At 37.6% G+C, this 18,641-nt stretch overlaps 1 protein-coding gene and 1 non-coding gene across 11 annotated transcripts in view; one reads left to right on the top strand and one right to left on the bottom strand.

Moving 5' to 3' along the window:
• Window positions 1-18,641, top strand: part of LOC120423423 (mpv17-like protein) — a 221,598-nt gene that overhangs the window by 133,072 nt on the left and 69,885 nt on the right. For 6 of the 10 annotated variants that reach the window (XM_052706095.1, XM_052706093.1, XM_052706094.1 and 3 more), the window contains one exon: window positions 1,703-1,745. The exons of the other annotated variants lie outside the window; for them this stretch is intronic. The gene's annotated coding sequence lies outside the window, so the exon portion shown is untranslated. The remainder of the gene's footprint in view (window positions 1-1,702; window positions 1,746-18,641) is intronic. 10 annotated transcript variants of the gene reach the window in all.
• Window positions 12,931-13,002, bottom strand: Trnat-cgu (transfer RNA threonine (anticodon CGU)). Its single transcript has one exon. It is a non-coding gene; the product is annotated as a tRNA-Thr (tRNA).

Raw genomic sequence — 18,641 nt, 5'->3', positions numbered from 1 at the left:
CAAAAATACAAAAATTTAAAAATACAAAAATACAAAAAATACTAAAATACAAAAATACAAAAACAAAAATACAAAAATACAAAAATACAAAAATACAAAAATACAAAAATACAACTCTATAATCATTAGAAGTCGGCCTGGGTTCGATCCCAGACGGTCCCGGTGGCATTTTTCGAGACGAGATTTGTCTGATCACGCCTTCCGTCGGAAGGGTAGTAAATGTTGGCCCCGGACTAACCTAAAGGTTAGGTCGTTAGCTCAGTCCAGGTGTAGGAGTCGTCTCCCTGGGTCCTGTCTCGGTGGAGTCGCTGGTAGGCAGTTGGACTAACAATCCAAAGGTCGTCAGTTCGAATCCCGGGTCGGATGGAAGCTATGGTGTAAAAAGAGGTTTGAAATTGCCTCAACAATCAAGCCTTCGGACACATAGTTTCGAGTAGGAATCTCGTTATCGAGAACGCCAAGGCAATGCTGTAGAGCGAATAATTTGATTTTGATTTTGAATCATTAGAAAACGATTCAACAAAAAAACTGAATGTTTGACCAATTTGAAGCCAGTGGAATCTGCAAATTGTAGATGAACTATTTATCTCTTGTACCTATGACAATTTCAGCATCAGGCCGATACCCCTTAAAATTGGCAGAGGTAGAGTTTCAAATAGATTCCAAGAACTTATTTTATGAAGTCTGCAATAGATGTATATTACCAAATCTATTTGAGAATTGGTTGAGTCCAAAACCAGACTTTTCGCTCCTTTCATAATTGTAATCTACTCCAAATACCGTCAATCCATTAAAAAGTTAAAAGCACGCTCACATTAATCTTCTCAACGAAACGAAAATTGCATTTCAAGCGCACCCATCATTGTCTGTCGCCATTCGCTCTTCGCCGGCAAGCGGAGATTATTGATTGGCCGTGAATGAGATTTACTTTTCCATACAGCTCTTACGGGTAGGGTAAGCGGAATCCCATCCTTTCACCCGAGCTGCTCATTCATCGCATTGTTCTCCCCGTTCGGGGTCTCAGCTGCAGCATCAACTCCACTCACGTTCTGCTCATGAATCGCGTTTATGCTGTCTGTCTATCCATCAATGGGGTTTCCGTCTGTTATGCTCTGGGTCACGACGACGACGACGACGTATTTCAGGCAGAACGTTTAGGTTGGTGTTCCGAGGCACTTAAGCTGATGATGGTGTGCGAGTGGAAAAAGTGCCCAGAGTGCGTGCCGATGATGAATGCTCAAGTGCTTTAAAATGTTTGCCTCAAATCAATCATTCTTCATAATTAACCATATGTTCGAGTCGGGTAGAGGCTGGGTTTCGTTCAGTCGTGCAACCCCGAAGGATGCTTTGGTTAAATAGGTTTGCAGGATGATTGGGAATGTTTTTTTTTTCTTTTCACAGGAACATCAGGGGTGGCTACCCGACGGGAAGGGGTGGAAAAGGTTGCGTAATTGTCTAGTCCATCGTTACCGAAGAGAGAGTAAACTAAGTGGTGCGTGTTGAGAACTCCAATATTTCTCAGGGTAGCTTTCGACAACATGTTTTAAATGCTTAAATTTAAACTAGGATGTTGCTTTAACAAAAAATCTAAAATGATCCTTCAATCAAACAGTCATCGTCAATATTCTGACTCAAACTACAACAATCACTCTGTAGCACTGTAGACAATTAATTGGATTCTATCTTTTTTTGCTTTTTACAGATCTACAGTACTTGCCGTTTAATTTGCTAAATTGGACCGATCCGTAAGTACCCGCGCTTTGCACGTCGCGCCAGAAAAGATTACTTTTCCCTCTTGAGAAAAGAAAGAAAAAAAGCAAACTTCAATCTCCCAGGGCAAATAAAACCCTACTTGTGCTACGCTGCTGCTCGGCAACTCTCAAGTGGGTATAATTTCTAGACGTCCAACATTACGGACTCATTGCTCAATGTTTCAATTTAATTTAATAACACGCTTAATCCTCTTCTCTCTCTCCTTGAGCGTGTTAAGCTACCCGTGTCTCAAGTGCCGGTTCGAAGAAAATTACAACGAGACCTTCCACGAACGATCTTCAGTCTGCTCTCGCAACTAACCAATAACCACCAAAACCAAAATCACGAACTGGGCTGGATGGCTGGAAATTCTCCTCCGTGTGGTGTGGTGTGGCGTTCAGATCACACACACACACATTTTCCCAGGGATCCATCCCTTGAGAGCTTTGAGCTGTTGTTGCTACTGGAAACCGCAGCAGCAAACGGAATCCCCTTTGCCGGCTTGTCGTGGTTTGGGGTTCGGAGAGCAAGAAGGAGCCAGTAATTTCACCGTCTCCGATGGCTTAAGGGGCTCTGCTGATTTTAGTTGAACGGTTACTACTCGCGGTTAGGTTCTATAATGGTAGAAACTTGCGAGGCGAAATGATTCAGCCAATGTAATGCGAACACTTTAACACGCAGTTTATTGATGGTATTAAAATTAGGTGGTTCTTCAGATACACTCTCTTTACCACTGTGAGGTTATCGACAACTGAAATACTTTTCGGCTGCAGATGGAGATTTCGTATTTTTAACTGAAGTAATAAAATATCTTTCCTTCAAATGCTCTAATATGTCACTAAACATAGGATTGTCAGATCTATGAAAGCCCAGCTCGCAAAATTTGGTAGTAAAATTACTGTCCGACTTCAATTTTCCTGTTTGTTTTTCTTTTGTCCTTTGTATCTCAGTAACCAGAAGCCCAATCTTCAATGAATAATTGCAGTGTTTAGTTAAAACCACGCTTTAAGGGGCCATTCTCGAAAACGGTGCACTTTATCAAAATTTCTGTATTTTTTTTTTATTGCAAATTCGATTTAAAAAAAACGTTGATTTAAGCATCAGCATTATTTTCATATAGCTATTTTTTTCTAAATCGTCTTCATCAATACCTACAACTTTTCTTAAGACACCAAATCAATCAGAAATTCCTTCAAAAAGCAATGCTCCTCTACACATTGTCGCAAACTGTAAAACCGAACTTTAAACATTTTACAGTGAACGAATTTGTTCATATTTTAGTTTTTTTTCAGTCTAATAAAGCTTTAAATTTTGCATTAACAAAACAAAAAACTTACTTAATCCACCCTTAGGTGGTTGGTGCCTTCCTCACATTTGAAGGATTGTTCAGTGTTCAATGAATTTGACTCATTATTCATACCATCAGATTCAGGGCACATATGAGCTTACAACTTATGATAGGATAGTCAGATCTTCAATCCAATTCGTGCTCGTTCGAAAGGTATTTTAATTGCCTATCCAAAGATAGGCATGATAAACTTGGACAACGTTTTCATCAAAATATCTGAGATCCGGCCTCCAAAAAGTGTAAAAATAACACTTAAGTGCTTATAACTTCCACCCTTTTTACGATCTTCCGAATAATAGTCAAAACTTTTGAAGTACTTAACTAAACTGCATATTTTTTATTAACGACTTATGGGACCCCAAAACGGATCGAATGAGGCCAAAACGGGCAAAATCGGTTTAGCTAGTTTCGAGATAATCGAGTGACAATTTTTTGATCAACATCCCATCACACACACAGAAATTTGCTCAGAATTCTGAGTCGATAGGTATACATGAAGGTGGGTCTAGGAGGTCTAATTGAGAAGTTCATTTTTCGAGTGATTTTATAGCCTTTCCTCAGTAATGTGCGGAAGGCAAAAAGGCTAAAAATTGGTAATTTCAAGAACGTTTTTGATTGCTAAAAATCCGCCCCTTTTACCCTCTACTGCCCAAATTTTTTTTTCGATTTTTTTTTATTTTTCCCGTTTTCAGGAGGTCATTTTGAGCTTCTTTTGTTCTACGAAAAACTTTACTTCTCTTGTTTTATGTTTTTCTTGTTTCATTTTTAGTATTTTAATTTGCATTTATCTTGTTTAGTTTATGTTTGTTTTTGGTAGTATTTGGCCTACTCTACCACCTCCTACCATTACATTTTGCCTATCTAATTTTTTCATGTTTTTACAGTAACTTTTTCATTTTTTTGCATGTTTTTCACATTTTATGCTATAAAATGGAACCATTATCATTTAAATTGTAAATAAATGCGTAGAGGCATAGTCTGAGGCACTAGAAAAATTACTGCATACTTCTTTTTACTTAAAATATAGGAAATGTTAGTAAAAAACACAGCCAAAGTTGACCCCTAAAAAAATTACATTTATAAAAACATTGGCAAAGTCACATAAAACAAGTCACACTTCAAACCCTAAAATTTCTTCTTTACAATGCTTTTTGAAGATCAAAAATTGGTTGAAAAATGGATTTTTGGCGATTTTTTAAATCGAAGCCCGTCTAGAGGCGGGGTTCGGTTTTAGAGGGTTAATCGTGAACACAGATTGGCCGTGGCGCAAACCTGCTCTGTAAAACTCCTTACGTTTCTACGCCGTCGTGCCAACTTGTCGTACGTCGCTTTTTGACGTTCCGAGAAAAACGCATTTTAATGTTTGACCTTGAATAAACAAAAACAAGAGCACGCAATGTAAACAATAACAAACACGTTTTGTTTGGTGGACCATTCTGTGCATTGCCCTAAAGTTTGATTGAGTTTGGTTGCCGGAGATCGGAGTTATTATTGAAAATGTTTACGGTAGTCGAGCTCGTATCTGTGTGAAACGCGTTCTGACCTGAATTCTCTTCGGCCATTCACATCAATTTTCAATCTGTGTCAAGATAGCATGACAAGAATGAAACTTCTTTCATATGAAAAGCAAAAATGCACGGAGTTTTTCCGGTTTTTGTTGAATATCTCAAGATTGAAATCAAATTTTGGGGATCTGTGAAGGTCAAAAGGTGAGGCATTGTGAACTGCACAAAATGGCGTTCTTAACTAAATTTGGCCCAAAATGAACGCACGACAAGATAGCATTAATGTGACGAATTTGTCACTCTGGACTCCCAGATCAAAATTAAAAAAATCTCAAGACCATTTTTTAAAATAGCAAATCTCAAATATCTGGCGAGCATAAATTTTACTGTGCGGACGAAAAGAGGCAAAATATGGCACTTTATGTAAGAGAAATTAAGTTCTCAACTAAGTTAAATTCATCCATGTGTTTTAAAATATCAGAATTTTCACTGTAATTAAGATAAACATTCAAAAGATAACCGGAATAAAGCAATTGTGTGAATTTTGGCCCCAAATTAATTCAAAATAGGCCAAAAATTGAAATTCTGGCAAAATTCTAGCTTACCTTTATTCTGTCGTACTTTTGAAAAATTTGGCACTCCCAGATTTCTCTGACAACCTGGCAACCTGACACCCTGTTTGTCACTACCACACCAGCTAGTAGCTACTTAATACTCTATCTCTATCTCTGATCGACTAGTATGTATGTGATTGGCACAGAAACACTTTTTCGCTCCAAGCTGATTCATAATCGTCTACGATCGGCTTTTTTTTAAATCATTCATTGGAAATCAATGTTTAAACATGGTGCAATTTTTAGTTAACACAACATCAAAGATACATTTGACAGCAGTTTAAAACATGCATCATTCAAATTGACGGCTAACTATGGTTGTGCTACTCATTATAGATTAAATGTTTAATGCACATTTCTCGGGTTAGTTTGCAATAGGCCCTATGTGCCAATTGTAAACAAAGTTATTTTTCGAACGAATTTCGTTCAATTTGCAAATTACCAACTTTAAAAATTCTATAAATTGTTCATCTTCACGTCCTTTAAATTCTCTATACCGAAAACAATGAAAATTTCTTTTAGTTTAGAGAAAAATCAAATATGTGATGGCTGTTACGACGTATTGCGTATTTACCCGAGATGTTATTTTCATATTTTTTTTTTAATATTATACGCGAGAAATATTAAAGTATTGCAACGAACTTTATTTAAACAACCATTCACAGGTGTTTCCACATGAAAAGCCCTTCATATCCCCAGCAAGTTCCTGTTCTTGAAGCGTACTGTAGTGCTGAACTTTCAGCAAACTCAGCCCGTCTAGAGGCGGGGTTCGGTTTTAGAGGGTTAATCGTGAACACAGATTGGCCGTGGCGCAAACCTGCTCTGTTAAACTCCTTACGTTTCGACGCCGTCGTGCTAACTTGTCGTACGTCGCTTTTTGACGTTCCGAGAAAAACGCATTTTAATGTTTGACCTTGAATAAACAAAAACAAGAGCACGCAATGTAAACAATAACAAACACGTTTTGTTTGGTGGACCATTCTGTGCATTGCCCTAAAGTTTGATTGAGTTTGGTTGCCGGAGATCGGAGTTATTATTGAAAATGTTTACGGTAGTCGAGCTCGTATCTGTGTGAAACGCGTTCTGACCTGAATTCTCTTCGGCCATTCACATCAATTTTCAATCTGTGTCAAGATAGCATGACAAGAATGAAACTTCTTTCATATGAAAAGCAAAAATGCACGGAGTTTTCCGGTTTTTGTTGAATATCTCAAGATTGAAATCAAATTTTGGGGATCTGTGAAGGTCAAAAGGTGAGGCATTGTGAACTGCACAAAATGGCGTTCTTAACTAAATTTGGCCCAAAATGAACGCATGACAAGATAGCATTAATGTGACGAATTTGTCACTCTGGACTCCCAGATCAAAATTAAAAAAATCTCAAGACCATTTTTTTAAATAGCAAATCTCAAATATCTGGCGAGCATAAATTTTACTGTGCGGACGAAAAGAGGCAAAATATGGCACTTTATGTAAGAGAAATTAAGTTCTCAACTAAGTTAAATTCATCCAAGTGTTTTAAAATATCAGAATTTTTACTGTAATTATGATAAACATTCAAAAGATAACCGGAATAAAGCAATTGTGTGAATTTTGGCCCCAAATTAATTCAAAATAGGCCAAAAATTGAAATTCTGGCAAAATTCTAGCTTACCTTTATTCTGTCGTACTTTTGAAAAATTTGGCACTCCCAGATTTCTCTGACAACCTGGCAACCTGACACCCTGTTTGTCACTACCACACCAGCTAGTAGCTACTTAATACTCTATCTCTATCTCTGATCGACTAGTATGTATGTGATTGGCACAGAAACACTTTTTCGCTCCAAGCTGATTCATAATCGTCTACGATCGGCTTTTTTTTAAATCATTCATTGGAAATCAATGTTTAAACATGGTGCAATTTTTAGTTAACACAACATCAAAGATACATTTGACAGCAGTTTAAAACATGCATCATTCAAATTGACGGCTAACTATGGTTGTGCTACTCATTATAGATTAAATGTTTAATGCACATTTCTCGGGTTAGTTTGCAATAGGCCCTATGTGCCAATTGTAAACAAAGTTATTTTTCGAACGAATTTCGTTCAATTTGCAAATTACCAACTTTAAAAATTCTATAAATTGTTCATCTTCACGTCCTTTAAATTCTCTATACCGAAAACAATGAAAATTTCTTTTAGTTTAGAGAAAAATCAAATATGTGATGGCTGTTACGACAGCTGTTACGACGTATTGCGTATTTACCCGAGATGTTATCTTCATATTTTTTTTTTTTTAATATTATACGCGAGAAATATTAAAGTATTGCAACGAACTTTATTTAAACAACCATTCACAGGTGTTTCCACATGAAAAGCCCTTCATATCTCCAGCAATTTCCTGTTCTTGAAGCGTACTGTAGTGCTGAACTTTCAGCAAACTCACATTCCAAAGCCATTATGACGCATAGGGAGGGAGGACTCTTCACCGACACCGACCCTTCCGTCAGATTGCAAGGTGATGAAAAAGTGCTCATCTCTGCTAACACACATAAACTCACACAGGAAAACGAGTGGATGACGTCGCGTCGCGCGCGCGATTCATTCAATTTGTTGCCTTCTGTTTTTCTTCCCCGCGACTCATTTTTATCCTTCTTTTTGCTTCGTTTACACTCTTCAACACTTCTCCAGTCATTTCCCATTATCGTTTGGAGTTTTTTTTTATATATAAATTTTTTTCTCTTTCTTTCGTTTCGGCTCGCTAGGGAGCATTTTGAAGCCGGTAATTATGACATTTATATTATTTTGTCATTAATTTTAATATTCTCGTTCTTCCCTTCTCCTCCTCCTGTGGGCAAGTGTGCGTGTGTTTGTATGTCTTTTGGTTAGGTTTCTTTTATTACACGTCTGTTACGCCACGTTCTTGTGTGTGAAAAAACGCACGAACGCATGGCGCGTGAAAGGAAAATCGAGACAATCTGCGGTTTAAAGAGAAAAATGTGTCTTATAACAACCGGTCGCAGCTGAGTCCCCATCATTTTGAGCGTGTGTAAGCTAGTCGAAATGATTAAAAAGTCGTTGCTGGTGCCAAGCTTGCTCATATAGCCCGTTCTGCCCAGCTCCTCCAACCACTCTCCTTAACATGATCCCAAAAAAAAAACGTCGTCAGTCATTTCTGCAGAAGCAATTAGTCACATCACGGTGACAGTGAGAAAATTTAATTACTTTTTCTTTCCTCAGTTTGGTTCTGTTTTTTTTTTTTCGCTTCTCGCTGCCGCGTCGTCTCATGGGAGATCGTTGTAGGGGTTCATAAGGGCAGCTTAAGGGCTTCCTGTGGTGAGGTTCTTAGCGCGGTTGCTATTCGAGGGCTTTGCGTTGCGATTCTCAGCGTGTGGTGGAAATTACACATTGGGTAATGAGTTTATACTGTTATTGGATACTTGATTTTTATGTTTCAAAAATTTGGAATAAAACAAAAAATCAGATTGATCTGAATTACTGATACCATTAAGACTTTTAAGGTTATTTCAGTATAATTTAATTTCCCACCTAGTTTTGAAGTGTTAAGTTACCAAAAATTGAGAGGCATTAGTTCACACATCGACGCTGTCGTGCTAACTTGTCGCACGTCGTTTTTTGACGTTCCGAGAAAAACGAGAGCACGCAATTTACACAAAAAAAAACGTATTGTTTGGTTGACCATTCTGTGCATTGTCCTGAAGTTTGGTTGAATTTGGTTGCTGGAGTTCCGAGTTATATTGAAAAATGTATAAAATAGTTGAGCAGGTACGTGTGTCAAACGCGTTTGACAAAAATCTGTTTGGCCAGTTATCGCACTTACAACAATTTGCAGGGTGTGTCAAGATAGCACGATAAGATTGGAACTTCTTACATACGAAGAGTGACAACAATTCACGGGGTTATTATTGAATATCTCAGGATTGAAATCAAATTTTGGGGATAAATAAAGGTCAAAAGGTGATCCATCGATAACTGCACAAAATGGCATTCTTAATCCAACTTGGACCGAAATGCACGTGTGACAAGATTGCACGCAAGATGCTTTAAAAGACGTTTTCAATTTGTAAAAAAAAATGTAGGGAAAAATGATTCCATTGTATTTATATTTAATTCTTGTTTCAATGAGCTTTTTGAAAATGTCAGAGTTTTGTTATGCCAATCGGAATTTAATATGAATCTGCTAAAAATTAAAGCAAGGTTTATCAACTTTTCAGTTTAATTTATCTTTCTGTTAGCTGTTACATCAATATTGTTGGTCTGACAAAAAATATCAATCGGTTTTTAAATGTACATTTTTGCATTGGTCTATATTGAACGAATAAGACCAGATCTTGAAAGATCAGAATTTAAAAAGTAGGTGGAGTTTCTTTCTCTTTTACTCCTCAAGTTACACTGCGAACAGTTTCGAAGGAGGTCCTACAAACCAACAGGAGTCGTGCTTTTGCTCTTCTACGCCGAAACGGAATCGTAAAAGAAAATGGAGAATGATAGTTTCAAAATTTTCTACACGTTTCTGTTTCCATTCCTTGTAACCTTTATGGCCAGTCACCATTGGTGGTGGACCTACAACGAGGGGACATGCCTTCTCGCCGTACCAGTGGTTTCGTGTGGCAGAGCTTAGCCAGGCCACGTCTGAAAGTTCATTTATCCTAAGCTAAATGTGGCCTGGCACTGTCGGATAAGTCGTTATAATGTAATGGGTCCGATATGTCTTGCTTTTTGTAGCTAATCTGTTGAGAGCAATAATGGTGACCTGAGTTGGTTTCATTGCTTCGATTCCCCAAAAAAACCCAAAGTTTTATGATTTCATCTTGAAAAGAATATTTTACTGTACGAAACTTCCCTACTTTTATTGTGCTCCATGTTCATTAACATAAAAAAAAGCTTTTCTTCAATCCTCTTGAGTCCGCACATCACTCCACGCTCAATCGACCCAGTTTTCTTCCTCACAGCATTGTCCTCATTATTTATCCATCGACTCCTCGGAGAGTTCGATGCTGATTAATACACTTCATACTTTGTCATATCGAGTTCGGTTGCTGTGTGCCATCATGCTTCATCGATGAAGCAAATTTCCCGTTCGTTCGTTCGTCACAACCCAGAAGTTGGCTCATTGTTGAACAGGCAAAAAATGTCCTGGATATGAAAGACACACGGAGGAGCGCCATCGTTCCGCTCGAAGTCCGGGGAGCCTCCTCAACTGAGAGAGGAAATTGGAAATACGATGAAAACAAAAGTTGCCACTTTTTCCTTCCACAATAGATTGTATTCTTTGGCAACCGGGGAAATAAATTTCGATTTGATTGAAATCGTTCGTGGGGATCGCTGGAGCAGCTGATGATGGAAGGGAAGACCGACCTCCACAGGAAGTAATTAGGTTCGATTGTTTTTTTCTCGCTCTCGAGCACTCCCCGAGCTAATTCTGGGTTTTCAAAAAAGGGGAGATCCATCAAATTACTAAATATATACCTGGGCTATAGAACGCCGCCGCCAACGACTCCAACTTGGATGTAGGAATTACACGCCCACCTGGAAATGAGCCAACCAACGACGCGATGAGCTGCAGCACCATGAGTCGAAAATAATGGAACACCAACCAGCCAAGGCGGCAGTCTGGTCTGGGCCAGGAGATTGAATTGGCAACCCCCCCTTTATCCTTGGGGTTTGGGTTCTCTGGGAGGAAAATGCACGTCACAAGACTTCAGTTTCGATTTCCTACCCGACGCGTCGAATCGATTCCGTGGTGGCGTGTTCAATTGTGTGAGCTAAGAGGGGCATCCGTAAAAGCCAATTTAAGGTTACCAACGGGTGGTAAATTGGTGTAATTCTGCTACATCATTCGGTCTCTCTCTGTGGGTAGAATGAAGAGTGCCGGAGCCGTTCTTTTAGAGGGTTATGGAAGGTATGATGTATGTGAGCGCACACAAGTCGGTTCTAATTCGAAACATTTAGTTTTGAAAGGTTTAATCTGATTGATGTGGCGAACGAGCAAATCGATTTGGGCGCACTGTTCGAATTGGTTTACTGCAAGCCACTTCCGTGGAAGGTCATCAACGTGAAACATACACAGTAAAAAAAATCATGGTAAAATTTCATCTAAAAAGGAGTACATCTTTTATGTCAGAAAAAAGCTTCAATTTTACCTCTGAAAATGTGTAAATTTACATCTGGCAGACGCTAGGAAAAAATATCTGTAATCCCAAAAAAATAACAAACCGGCGATAGGTATATCTAGCTTACTAAGTCTGCGCCCCAACCCGCACGGCCAACTCGCCGCTGTGTGGTCGATCAAAGCCAATGTAGCTCTATGTACCGTATATGCAGTAAATACAGTATACAATGTACGGAGCACATAGAGCTACATTGGCTTTGATCGTACAGTTTTTACAGCGACGAGATGGCCGTGCGGGTTGGGGCGCGGACTTAGTAAGCTAGTTATAACAATCGCCGGTTCGATATTTTTTTGGGATTACAGATATTTTTTCCTAGCGTCTGCCAGATGTAAATTTACACATTATCAGAGGTAAAATTGAAGCTTTTTTCTGTCATAAAAGATGTACTCCTTTTTAGATGAAATTTTACCATGATTTTTTTTACTGTGTAACCCAAGAAGAAAATGTTTCAGGAGATCTACAAGATCTCTTTAAAAAAAGCTTTATAGCATTGCAGTTTAGACTGCGTTTCGTTTGAAATGATTAGTATTGGAATTACAGTAATCCCTCATATTCGGAACAGTTTACAAATCATCCAATGTTCAAAAAATCATAGAAAATCGATAATTGAACTTAATGACTCGCTTTTGCCTTCATTTTATAGCTTTTCTGGCGATCATTCGAACGCTGTATCAAATAACTTCAAATTTCAACTTTTATATTTAGTTTTTTGAGAAACACTTTGACCCTTGAAATCCACAAATTCTGAACACTATTTTCTTACGGATGTAAACAAACTTTGGTTCTCTCCAGGAGTACATAATTTTTACAAAATAATGCCTTCACAAACTGAAACCAATGAAACTTAAGCTTAGATATGTTTTATGAATGGTCTGGTAACTTTTTTTGTGAAAATGTCAATTAAATTCAGGTCCTACAATTATGGAACAGGCAATTTGGCGGCAGTGTTTTGCTGTTCTGAATGAAATAGTCTTGAGATGCAGTTTTTTCTGTGTTAAAAGTATATTAGTGAAATAGCAAGAGAATGGCCAAATAAAGGTCCTAAAAATAGTAGGGTCGACAGAAAAGATGCATTTGGCATGCTTTTAACAACATCCGAATATGTGGGATGACTGTACTTATAGTTCAATATATTTATCGAACCAGTTTTTTTCTGAATGTTGTGTAGGGCAAAAATGTTTTTTTTTTGCGTAATTATGTATATTTTAAAAGTGAAATTTACGCTACACAGTAAAAAATTGTGTAAAATTCGAAACATTAATTGCGGAAGGTTGAATATTACCTCTTTAATGATGTAATTTTACCTCAATTTAGACTGAAAAAGTGACATTTCACCAGAAAAGTGGTAAAATTACACATTTTCAGATGTAAAATTACACATTTTTTCTGACATAAAAGTTGTACCCCTTCCCAGATGTAATATTACCATGATTCTTTTTACTGTGTATGTAAAATATAAATTGGAAAGTTATTGTAGAATTTCTATTTTCAATGAGAATTTCTATTCAACTGTTTTTAACCAAAAAATCCGCTCTGCCTCCTGTGAGGTTTGAACTCACGACCGCTGGTTTACGAGACCAGCGCTCTACCACTGAGCTAAAGAGGCATGTGTATCTCCGGCAAAAAAATCATATCCGATTCTGCTTTGAGGATACAAAGCACCGAATACAACTGCTTAGAAGCAGCGACATATCAGGCTTTACCGACCGACTGCTGTGTGAAGTAATAAACAACAACGAGAAAAAGAAGCTTCCTTGTATTCCTTATAAACGTTCTACTGTGTCGTGCCACTGTTTACTCTTTTTTTGCTTTCAAGCGTTTTATTATTCGTGCCGAAAGAAGAGAACTCCAATAAATTAAACGCTGCTCACGCGTTGCGGTCCGTTTCCCCCTTCGATTCGATGCTCGTGGATTCCAATTGGAGAGCCTCTTTAAATCATATTTTGCGGCCTTATTCTTTTCGCTTTCGTTTTTCATTAGAGCGTGCTTTGCTCTTTTCCTTTTGATCGTTGCTGCTGCCGTTGCTATTTATAGCACATGTCTGTGTCTCGAAACTGTGTCAAGAACACGTGAGAACCGAGTCTCATAATCCAAATGGACAGACAAGGGCGCTGCTGGGAAAGAGACCAGGGGGAGGATGAGAGGAGAAGGTACAAATTGCTTATCGGTTTGCCATATCGCAAAACGTTTTTTTCTTCTCTCGGTCAAAATTGATAAAGAATGGAGAGGAGCTGGAAGCGATGCTGATTGCACTACAGCATACAAAAATCATTGAAGAAACCGTCTAATATATTAAATTGCGCCAAATCATGGGCAATATCGTGATTAATTTGCTTTGAACAGATTTGATGGTCTAAGAACGATTACTTCTGCGGGACATGTACATTAGGGTGGTCCACATCCTGGCTTTCTCTGGGCTACCCCCTGAAATCAAAGATTGGCCTAGAACTAGGCTAAATTCCAAATTTGAGCTCATTCTGACCACGCTTGAAGATTGTATGGGGAAAATCGTCAAAATGTATGGAGAAAAGCAACTGTTGCAGTTTTTTACCTGTAACGGGCGCAATAGTCGTCCAATCTTTATCAATTCTCAGATGTAGGACCATCATTAAATTTAGAACAACTTTCCCGAAGATACCATATTTTTAGGATTTTTTGCTGAAAAGTTATTAGCATCTGAAAATGACCATTTTTGCGCTGAATTTTTACACATTTTGAACGAGTTTTAATTAAAAATTAAATAATTTATCAAATATTTAATTTAATAAAAATAAAAATTTTTTTTTTCAAGGCAAACAATGATTAATCTTTGATCTGGCTGACACTTGAAAATTCCGGCATTACATCTTTATTAGGGTCAGACATTTCTGCCGGAATTTAAATCTGCAAAATGTATTACTTTCCAGTCGGCCATGCCTGCATTAATGTAAATTTTCTGAAAATTATGCAATTAATATACATTTATCATTCTTCTATTGCATATTGCATTTTCATCGAATTTGAGTTATTAATCCAGATGTATTCAAAATCGTTTGCTCTTTCAAACACGCGTATAACATCCAGTACTTTGTCCTAGAAATCAGGAGGAATTCCAGTTTTCTCGCGAAAACTTAACACGTAGCCTTATGTATGGGACAAACTTCAAATGCGTTTTTCTCAGCTTGCTGTTTTTGCATATGGGATATTTATGCGAACATAAGCAGTAAATAAGATATGAAGAAAGCACATCTCTTAATTTCATCCAATGAGATAGAACTATTTAAAAAAGAACACTCTTTATGACGTTGAAATTCCATATGCATCATGTAACTGTATAAAAATCAACTTCGAAAACTTTTTTTCTATTTTAAAATATTGTTTGAATGTTTCGATCGCAGTCCAGACCCCCCCCCCCCCCTTCAAAATCAGTCAGAAAAATCAGCGGGCAAACATTTTTTTGTCTTTTTTTTTTAAAACTTCAACATTTCAATGGAAATCTAAATGCATTCAGCTGAATTCAATGTCAATTGCATTCTCCTGTGTTCCCGAGCAGACGGAAATAACTTGGGAATAACATTTTCTGATATTTGAAAATACTAGGCCAATAACATTTTATGTTATTTATAACAAAATTCGTTATTCGTCGTTATGATTTTTTTGTTATTGGATTGTTATTGTAATAACAGACTAATAACATTTTGAGTTATTCTTCGAACAAATCTTTGTTATTATTTTCTGTTATTTTAACAACTAATCCGATCATCCCAATAACAATTGGCAGTATTCTTCCGTAACAGTATTTGTTATTGAAATGGCATGAATTTTGTTATTACCGTCTACCCGGGTTAGGAATCATTTTAAGTATGTTGTGGTTTATTCAAAATCTTTTCAGTTTTTGAAAATTTTCGATGTACATTACCGCAAAAAGTTTTTTTACGCTAAAATTTTTGTTTTCGTCAAATCTTACATTTTTTGAAAACTGATGATTGCAAAACAACAGAACTAGTGTAAAAAGCATTTTTAAACACTTTTCCAGTTGAATGTTAAAATTATGGCTTGTTATTCCAATTTTCATATTTTTTTATTTTTTACTCGATTATCCGATGTCTCATACAAGCCTTCGGATAATCGTACTTCGGATAATCGAAACATCGGATAATCGAGTCTGGACTGCATTTCAATTGCTATTTGAAGTTACATGCAGGTGAAGAAAGGCAGCCAATGTATGATTTATTTTGACGCTTATTTTGAATCTTTAAATAGTAATGCAAATTTTAACCCTTTTTTTATATCTTGGGTTTGATGAATCTTTATGTATTTTTATATTTTGTTATGTTTCTAACTATTCGATGCCTCTGTGCTCTCTTATGCTAACTAGATAGGAAAACCAGCAAGCTAAGTACAAGAGAGCACAGAGGCATCGTAATATCACCAACTTTTTCGATGAATGAAAAAAAAACGAGCTCAACAGACTAAATTATTTTATTTTTTATTTACAATATGAACAAAATCTTTTCAAAAAATCTGTTCATCACAATTTCATAAAAGCTTTCTTATGAAGAGTCAAAATGTATCGAATGTGAATCACATTAAAAGAAAATAAAACAATTCAACTACTAACAATCAGAGATGGAACAGTCGCAAAAAAAATCTTTTTTGCTGGCGAAATTTCTTCACCTGCGAAAGAGAGAGGAGGTTTTTTTTTCACTTTCATAGACATTTTACCACTTTTGTGGCATTAATGTCTTGTAAAATTGTTGTACAAACTTTTTTCTTTCGGGAAATTTTTCAAAAAGATCTCCTTCCTTTTCTCATTTGCAAGAATGTTTGAAAGTGCTGTTGTTTTTCGGCTTTCCTCGTAACCTCTGTTATCTTGAAAAATATGTTGCACTGTAAACAAGACACCACAATATCGACAAACTGGTGGCGCGATTTTCTCTAGGAGATATTAGTGGATCAAACGGGTGTGACCTATTCGTAATTGTTTTTGTAAATTTCATTATTAGCGTTACTGAAATTCATTAATTTTATTCATCTACGAAAAGTGACAGTTCATTTTTCGACGTCTGAAGTTATGCCTGCAAGTGTAGTAATGAATTGGTGTTACGCGGAATAATTCAGATGTTGATTTTTTAGTTTAGTTTTACCAGTAGTTATGCTCTCGACTGTTACTCTACAATTTTGAGTTGTGCTCCAAATTCTAGCTATACCTTTTGACGCTTTTTGGTGAAAAAACCGCCATTAAGCTCCGTTCGATTGAAATTGACCGTTTCGTGGATAGTGCAACACAAGAAAGTTTTTTCGAAACCGAAACCAGCAGCTGCCAGCATTATTTGTGCTGCTATGCACCAACTAAGACTGAGGAACAACAACAAAAGACAGTTGCCAATTTACCCAAAACTCCAAAAATAACAAGAAAACAAACCGTTTTTAATCCTTGAAAAAGGCAAAAAAAATTGCCAAAACGTCGGAAATCGAAACAATACATTGTTTTCACTGCTATATGACTGAAAGCCGAAAAACCACAACCCAAAATTTAAATATTTTTAACAATCTTTTGGAGAGCCATGTTACCATCCAAATTTTTTACTTGATGAGCGTCAAAAGATTCAGTTTTGATGAAAATTCTTCCATTACTGATCATAATATATATTTCAGAACTTTTTTGTAGTAACAGTTTTCGGCTTGCAATCATAGAACGCAAAAAGAAAACAGCTCTATACACAACTTCAACTGCCTGGCGGTTAAGTGAAGTACCGCGCGCAGTCTGACATTAGTGGATGAGTGGCAAATTTAAGCCGTAGTGTTTCGCGAGAATGGCAAAACTCCAATGCTTATTACTGTGAGGAAGCACGCTCCACTTTAAGTCGCTTAACCTCGATTCAATTTGCACGTCCCTCCGCACTTCCATGCCTAGCAACTCATGAAGTGGGTTTAATGAAAGACTTACGTGACGAATGGATTGCCCGCATGTTCTGTCTTGTATGAATTCCGACAAAAAAAATATGTCTTGAGCAAATGTAAAATAATATTGAATTTTAAGTAATAATAGTAATAGTAATTTTATTTGGCAACGATATCCCGTTAGTTAGACTTTTTATCAGGGCAAGGATGGAAACTGTTTAGAGTATTAAGTTGGGAGATTTAACTTTTTTAAATCCATGTTTGTTGTACATCGTCTTTGAAAAGTAATGATTTGTGTCGAGATAAGCTGATGTGAATGATTCTTTTCGCATGCCAGCAAAGTTGCAAAAATAAAACGCAAAGCCAAGACGAATGTGATCCACGTTGAGAATGATGAGCTGTATTCGTGTGCTCACTACTCGCAAAGAGCGTTACCTGAACCGGGACAAGTTTATCGCGGAGTACACGCTAAATCAATTATAATCGGTCGTAATTTATTATCGATGCACTATAAATTATTTTCCCAGTTGTGAAATTAATCCCCGTATTTATTAATGCAACGCGCGAACTCTCGCTTGTGGCATTCGGACGGCTCAACAAGCCCCCCTTGACAGCCTGCCTGCCTGCCTGTCTGCCTGCATTGGCAGAGTTAAAGTTGTCGTGGACGGTTGTGAACCATCGCCCAGACAGGCCGGCTTCGGGGATGCGGGTTACCAGAGCTGGACATAGGCAAACATGTTCGAAAAATGTGACGTCCTTAACTCAATTGAACCCAAAATGCAAATACGACAAGATTGCACGATGATGACGAAGTACCATGAATCAAAATAATACATTTTTGGAAAGAATTTTGCCATGATTTCATTTGCTGTTCATAAAAATTACTTAAGTCCACCTCTGTCCACGTTTTCCCGCGAAGGTGCGACGTTCAATTTGCACCCACTCAAGGTTTCCCCCGTCCAGAGTTCAGTATCAAAGTACGCCAGCGTAAAAGGGCTCCAACTGGCGGCATTATCCGTGCCAAATCGGGAACCTTTGCACGCCAAGGGATGCCTGGATATTGCTGGAGACTTTGCGTTGATTATTGTTATGATTATACGTTGGAAGTTTTATACACGGAATCGATATTAGCGAGGTTGGTCCCAATGTCCGAATTAGCGAAACTTGCCATGGTTTGGCAGGGGGAGGTCGGGGAAGGACGAGAGGTTTCAACCCATTTCACGCCCCGTGCTCCTCGTGCTCATCCTTTTGACACTGGGGCAGACCGTTGCGTTGCCGCTCGCCGTTTGTATGTTTTACAGCTGCTATAATATCACGATTAATATGTGCCGATGCTTTTGCCGCATTAAGCAGTGCGATAAA

This window comes from Culex pipiens, chromosome 1 (assembly GCF_016801865.2).
Source record: "Culex pipiens pallens isolate TS chromosome 1, TS_CPP_V2, whole genome shotgun sequence".
In the NCBI taxonomy this organism is placed as follows: Eukaryota; Metazoa; Arthropoda; class Insecta; order Diptera; family Culicidae; genus Culex; species Culex pipiens.
This window is presented reverse-complemented; position numbering and strand designations above follow the sequence as displayed.